At 33.1% G+C, this 8,034-nt stretch overlaps 1 protein-coding gene across 1 annotated transcript in view; it reads left to right on the plus strand.

The window, feature by feature from the left end:
* Positions 1-7,528: 7,528 nt before the first annotated feature.
* The window catches only part of LOC108685526 (hydroxyacid oxidase 1), a 12,039-nt gene continuing 11,533 nt past the window's right edge, over positions 7,529-8,034 (plus strand). The window contains exon 1 of the mRNA XM_018190363.1: positions 7,529-7,605. The gene's annotated coding sequence lies outside the window, so the exon portion shown is untranslated. The remainder of the gene's footprint in view (positions 7,606-8,034) is intronic.

The following is an 8,034-nucleotide window of genomic DNA, read 5'->3' on the forward strand; positions in this document are numbered from 1 at the left end:
CTTCTTGTACTTAATAACTCGAGCATTCTGGAAGAAAGACACTTTATCGGCGGCCTGCCGCGCTGCTAAATTTCAACATACGCCAATGATGCCTCCTGTTGTGCTTTCTTTCAGTTCGACCGATTTGAAAGAGTTGTGCCTTCGACATTGTGCGACTCCCATTGTACTTTTAGGTAGATTTTAAGAATCAAGTTGTTGCTTCAAATTTGATTGCTTATACTTCGCTTGTTGAGTTGACTATAGAAAAGAAAAGTGAAAAGAATTTAGAAGGTTGTATAATTGAAAACGCGTGGAATACGACGAGAGATAATTTCGTCGATGAAGAGATAGATCGGAACGTATTTCAGAGCCCAAAATGTGGGCCACTTTAGTTTATTATGACGTTTATTATAACGTACATGTTAAATACGACATTGAGTCGTCGAATGTATGGGCAGCTGCTTGAAAACGAAACCTGTCCTTATCTGGAGTCCAAATTTTTACGAAGAAAAGGAATTGAAAAGAGCGGTAGTGAGACGCAAAAAGGATATGGAGCAAACAAATACTAGTTTGTATCGTTGTATGATACGATTCATCGTTGATAGAGCTGTGGTCTTTTCGCAAAAGTTGTGAAGCGATCATGGCGTACATCGTTTCGGCAATCGTCCGACATATTACATAACGGAGATGCATTCTATAGGAGAGAACGTGGACTATGCGACGAACGACCCTCGAATTTATGAACTGGCCATAGCTCTGACTTATTAAATAACGTGTGTTATATATAGATATATAAAAATAATCTTTAAAAAGAGAGAAAAGAGAAAAAAAAGTCGCGTGTGGAATAAGCGAGCCGTATGTATACATAAGATTTCGTGCGAAAAACCAACGACTATGTCAAGACACCAGGAAGTAATGACGTATTGCTTATTATTATTCGTATTTATCGAATACAGAATTAAACAGTGTACCAAATTATAATAACTTCTATTGGTTAAATGATAATGGTACCTAATCTTACTCAGACATGTACATATAGACAACCGCTTTTTATATGTGATAAAAAAATTATTATATTCCTATTATAGATTGAGATTTAGACAAACGCTATTGTAAATCCTGGTTTTTGTACACAGACTGTATGCTAAGTTCACTTTTGTTAACACGAACTATAGTCTATAATTATTTAATATTTAATTATATCACTAAATAAGCGTATAATGTACAATATTTGATTTTCTTTCTATTTTTTTTTAAATTACTTCAAAAGATGATATGGTTTACAAACTGGAAGTGTCATGAATACTAGTGTCATTTATTTTATGCGTGGTAGAGAAATAAGGAAGACATAAATTACGAGACATAGCCGAGCGCATTGTTTCTAATCAGTGACAGACAGAATTGCTGGAATATCGTTTCTCATATTTTTTTTTATCATCAAATGAACAAAGTAGCGCTCGGTATTGTGCAAAAAGAAAAAAAGAAGCAGTGCAAAGGGCAGAAGAGATTGCGATAGGATTTTATTTTTCTGTGCGTAACACAGGGTCAGAGATTAAGATCAGTATAATTTCATTAATTTATGGAGGTACGCGAAAGTTACCTGTGTGAATTCGTTTGCGAAACTCAAAAAATGAAACTTAATTGGTGCGAGGCTTTTTCTCGTGTACGCAAGAATTTCAACCCGTCGAAATTATACCGATTTCTACAATGCTTGTGCGTAACGAAAAAGAGCGTGAGGAAAGAGAAAAGTGATTGTGCAGCAACGTTTACATGAGAAACGTATACGCGTTCCCATTCTGCGGATAAACTAGAAGGAAATGTTGTTGTATTAACGTTGCTTAATACGTTGCGTATTATTGCACATTGGCGAAGATAGTCGTCGTGAATTTACATTTGTTTCAGAATACGAGGGTCGTCGAAAAAAAAAGAAAAAAAAATAATCAAAAGACTCAAAGGCAAATGTATGTGAACTATAACGTGCATGTGTCGCTCTTGCGTCGCCTGCATGCGAAACGCACGTGAGATCAGAGTGGTATCGTTCTCGAGATCGTATGCAGTTATAACTCTCACAATCGTAGCAAAGGGTAAAGATGAAGAGGAGAAAGAATGAAAAGAGGACGAAGAGAAGGAAGAGAAAAGAGAAAGGAAAGATTTGTCATCGATGTTTTCTTTAGTTCTAGTTCTAAAGATAATTTTAATTGTATTCAGCGCAAATGACGCTCTAGTCAGTAAAATTACGAATAAACGAAAGGAGATTAACAGCTTTCGTTCATTTAATCTGCGTGACGTTCTCGACAACGCGTATCCAACAAGACCATCAAGGGAATCACCATCTTTCTCGTCATCGCCGTTTTATCAAATGGGCCACGAACGTTTCTGCAGACGCGTACTTCGCATTTTCTCGTTTAACATACAAAGGGCTCGTCGCTTGTAACTACCTCGACAGGCAGTGTGTCTACTCCATGCTTTTGTCTTGATCCTCGAGCAATCTTGCCCTGAAGAAAGAGAACTGCTGGTGCTCTTTATGTTCGATTATCTTGTTGTGAAAGAATGAGAAAATGTTAATATTAGAACATTAATTGTAATACTAAATTTACTATTGGTTCTAATCTGAATCTTTCTAAGAGAGATTTCTTCGTCCGCGAAAATCACAGAGGTTTTTCGAATGGAGTGAAAAGAAAGAGCGCCCGCTTTCGCTTCTGAATTATTTTGTGCATCAGCGTGATCGTTCGAGTTATCGGTATCGCTTTATTTTGTTAGTTAGTAGCGTCTAAGAAACGAACGAGGTTCGTCGGACAGATCACTGGTCACACGTTGACGTTCGGATCGAGAATCCTCATCAGTTTAATAACACTGATTGTAATTTAACATCGACCCGAATGTCACGATTTTCAGGCTAGTTGGGTGCTCCGCAGATGTAATTCTTACCAAAGTCAGATACCAGAAGCATATGTTTTCTAATGACTCTTTATTCACTGGCTATGCGTATTGTATACTTACGTTTGTGTAAAAATACTTTTTGCACATGATTTGTAATTCTTTGAAGTGCGAATATCGAAGAACAATCGTACGATGATGATATCCTCGACATTCGGATATCACAACGTATTCCTTTTAATTAATCTAAATGTTAGATAGTTTGCTTCAGAATGCGCGATTGCGTATCTTCGAAAGCTTTAAAGATGTCCAGTAAAAAAAGTTTATATATAATTACATATATATATTTATACTTGAGTATATATAAATTTTTTTTATATCGGGTAGAATATAAAGATTAGACTGCAAGAAAGAAATTATATCGAGAAAAAGAGAAAACTTGATTGAGAGAATTTTTTTTTTAGAATGAAAAGAGAACCCCGAAAAAAGAACTAACTTAATATTCGCATAATACACCGAAATATCCTATCGCCTAAAATTTTTTCCAGCTTGTAATGTGCAACCTCCGATTTTTAGGGAGAATTACGTTGTGTGCGGAAGAGATGTTATGTAATTTACGTTTGCACGCGTATACATAAACAGGCTTATCCTGTTGCAAGTACTATTTAGTTTCTACGCTTTCTTCGCACGAAACCAAATACTAGTGCTTTGCAAAAGAGGAAGAGAGAGTGATAGAAGAAAACAGAACAAAGGCAAGAAATATGACGCAAATAAATCAACTACATAACTGAATCCAAGGCTTTCCTGTATTGAATCGCGTCGTGGCGAAAAGATGAAAATGTAAGAGACTCGCGAGCGTACTATTAATTGCAATTAAAATATGTAGCTTATTTCATTGCAATGAATAAAGTTAGGAGAATATTTATACGCGGTGTATGAAATATCTGATTTTTGCGTGATTGTAATATGTTCTCGTTCTAGCGAGACTCTGGAAATTGTCATTTCGTATAATTCAATGCCGCAAAAGAAATCCGATCAGACGCGAAACGTAAAATGCACGAAGAATTATTAAAACGTGACGATGTCAAAGAGACACGAAATATTTTTGAACGTTAATGATGTTAAATAAGATTTGAAAAGAGGCCGAATTTGAAACCTCGGGTAATTGAAGAATGGATTGTGGTATTAAACCAATCGATGGTGATTGATTAGCGAATAAAGATAACAATTGTATTTATGCAAGGTATTTATACAAGATGAAATATATAATTAAATGTAAGGATCCTGCATAGGATCATACTTATTATTTATAAGGCGAATATGACATGTGAATTCATGAGAACGATTCATGGAATTCACTGATAATAGCGTTATATGAATTATACATATAAACGTGGTTTTTTAACAAACAATTGCTGATGTAAAAATCAAAATAGAGTGTCCATTCTTATGTATTCAAACAGAAAAAAATTGATAATATGCAGCTACGAAAAGCTAAAATGGATAGACAGTAAACGCACTGCATGCGATAATGAGAGAAAATCTCGAGGTGGAAATGTAACACATGAAAAAAAAAATTAACATGAAATTAACGCAAATATTGTGACAAATATCTAAAGATGCAATGACAAAAGAAGTTTTTAGATTTTCGAAGAATTTTGAAATGATTAGCTCTCTATGGCATTGAGAATATGAAAACAAACAGAGAGTACATTACAAATTTCGATTTCCAAAGTTACTCTCATCCTTTATTTGAGTCGCTCGTAACAAGCGGATAAAAGAGAAAACTAGTTTGAAATTGTTACAGTCCAAGCAGAAAGTATAAAGTCATTGTCCAAGTATAAAGTCATTGTAACACAAAAATGGTATCAAAATAATTTTAAAATGATTATTAAAAGCAATATTTGATAATTCCTTCATTAAAATTCATTCGATAACGATTCAAAATGATATATCATGACCTGTTGTTCTGCTTAGGAAAGATCTGTTAATTGACGCAATCGCTCTAATAAAATATTACGGATGAAATGGAATATACTTACTCTAGTATAATTTTTTGCTGTTGTAATACATACGCGAAATCTTACAGAACTTTTCAAAGCGATTCGCAGCGAATTTTGAAGGGAAGTCGAGAAAAACATTGCAAGTGTGTAAAAAGAAAATTTTTAACCGTACGTTTTATCTGTTAGGATTTTGTTAATAATGCTGTAAACGCGTTACTTTCAAATAATTTTAATTTTATATTAATTTTATTTTAGTAATAATTTTCATAATTGTGCTAGCATCGTGTATTAATAATCAAATACGTTCACGCTTGTTGAATGTTTCTAATGGATCCTCCTCACTTCTCGAGGATCATTACGATAAAAAGACGTAAGGACGAGCGTTTTCGAATAAGGAAGTTGCAAGGCTCGTATAACATTTTCATTTATTTCGTCCTCGCGTAACTTCTCAGATTCTTGATTATATACAATCAGGACTCATTCCGGGAATATTATATGCAAATGACATAAAAAAAATCTGAAAAGATGTCTGGAAAAACGTCTGAAGGGGAGGAGAGACATGCGAAATATATTAGAATTTAATCCTAAAATAGAATCTAATAGACTTGAGATCGATATTTTTCGATCGTTCGTTCTTATCAATGCCCTAATTCATGTCAGATCTGGCAGAAAGGAGAAGCGAAGATAACGAGATACAGATTTGCCGTCGACGTGCTGAAATTCTATAGGCGATTCTATAAAAAGAGAATGCAAAAGAAGCGCTCAGGTCGCTCTACGCGCTACATATCCGTTTAATGGCGCATTTATGCAGGCATTTTCCATTTTAAACTCGTAAAATCGACTCGCCAACCGATCCTGCGACCCTTCCCCACGCCGCCGACTCGCGCGATTATTTATGGTCCCTCGCAGACTCTCTTTCGATATACATATTATATATATAAATATATAAATATAATATAAGTATAATTATTATAAGATTGTATATTCTTAATTAGACACAACGTGCTGGCGAGCGCGCGCGCGGTCGCTGGAGTGATTTGAAATAAAATTGAAAATTGCACACGGTCACACACGAACACACACACATTTAACACATATAAGCATACACAACAACGAATAAACACATACACAAAAATATAAATATGCACGGAGGGGTTGCGGGCGACGGTTTGCCAATTTTCGCGAGGGGCTTTCACTTACGAACGGGCGACGCCCACGCGTATCCTGCGTGTTCCGCAGTAAGGAGACCTCTGCCGCCTCCGGAAAAACTTTTGTGTATTATTTCTAACAGAATGATGTAATAAAGTAAAGTTTAAACAGACAATTGTTTTCTTTTCCCTTTCTCTGTGTTTTTTATTATATAGAAAAAATTAATCTAATACGTATTCCATACGTAATTTATGTAATATGAATAATTAAATATAAATCATACAATATCTCGTTAAATTTTAATTGATGATAATGTAATACTGACATTTTATGATTAGGAAATCTGCAATATAATTTTCTATTTCATAATGCTATTTATAATTCAATAAGCAAAACATCAATTAGCAATACATCAATAGTTTGCTGATTAGAATTATCATAATACATTCACATTAATCTTATTTTCTCAGTCAAAAATGGTAGATTTACTTGATATATAGATTCTACATTAAAAAAATATGATAACAATCGATTTGTTACATTCTATTAATATTCTTTTATTGTTTTTGTTAGAATTTTGCCAACAAGATTTATAGTAGACACTATAAAATTTGTTTCTGACAAATTTGGTATTATTTACATATATATTATTATTATTATTATTATATATTATTTAAATAGTTAAAAAAGGATAAATTCTGCAATAATTCTTAAAATTTTTTCTTAATAATTTTAACAATTTAAAAAAAATCTTTGTTAAGGTGATAATTAAAATGATCAATAGCGCGACGCATTTTAATAATGCCTTCTCAATGTTGAAAAATCATTAAGTAGCTATTACCATTAAAGTATTTATTATCTTAATAAAAATTTTATCTTGAACTGACTGTTTAAATTTTTGTTTGTAGCCAGTATTTGTAGTCTGTATTTATTTTAAGTATCATCTTTAATAATATTCTACCTATTACGACCTTGTGATAAGATAGGCTTACATATAAGAGAATCAACTATAAATACCGGCCTTGTAACTCGTAACATTTCGACTCGCAGTTATACGTAATATTTCTCGGCAAGTATATCGTCTATCTAAATAAAATTCAGTCGAAACAACAATTTCTCTACTTATTCTACATTTAAATTAAAACATATTACATCGTGTTTCGGAGGCATGTGTGTTACTAAACAATTTACATCGATGTAAATTATACGACATACACTATGTTAGTCCATGTCGTTTTTTCTTCTATAAATATTTCTTGAAAAAAACGACACAAACTTTCTGTGGCATCTAATATAATAATCCATTAAAGACAAAAAAATGGCAAACATAAAATGGCAAAATAATTCAATAAAACTGCCACGTTCCTTGGAGTGCCGTTTGTGTTTATTACATCAATTTATCCTTCATGAGAAGACAGTTGATGTATTCATCGCATTGCGAAGATAGATAAAAACAACCCGTGATGATTTAAGAACATTTTATCTGTATATGACAAAATTTTTCCGTGGCGCTATCGGCGAGGAATTATCGGGGAATATAGTCAGACGTTTGTTAACGATCGAGACGAGTAAAAGTGAACAACGAGCCATCCAGCTGGTAAGTCTATCTTTTTAATCTCTTTCATTTACACGAATTTTCGAGCATTTCATCTACAATTTTTTCGAGTTACTATTAGCTCCGCTGTATATTGCATTATCGGTAAAATTGTTCTATTTGCGTTATCAATAAAATTACAATTTTAATCGTGTAATAATCGATTAATAAGATTATTATATTCTGTCAAGCCGAGACCTATCGCAATTACATGACATTGTAGAAAAAAAATTACCTGTTATTATATTATAAAATATTAATTTATCTTAATAACAAAGCTCTTCGAGTTATCTTGGAAATTTTCATTTTAAATTAGAAAATGAGAGCATATATTTTTGATCTAGTATAAGTCTTTCTACGCTTTATTGAAATTATGTATTTATTTGTTATTCTCTTTGAATTACATAATGCGCTTCTGATACATATAATGTC

This window comes from Atta colombica, unplaced genomic scaffold, assembly GCF_001594045.1.
Source record: "Atta colombica isolate Treedump-2 unplaced genomic scaffold, Acol1.0 scaffold153, whole genome shotgun sequence".
Classification (NCBI taxonomy): Eukaryota; Metazoa; Arthropoda; class Insecta; order Hymenoptera; family Formicidae; genus Atta; species Atta colombica.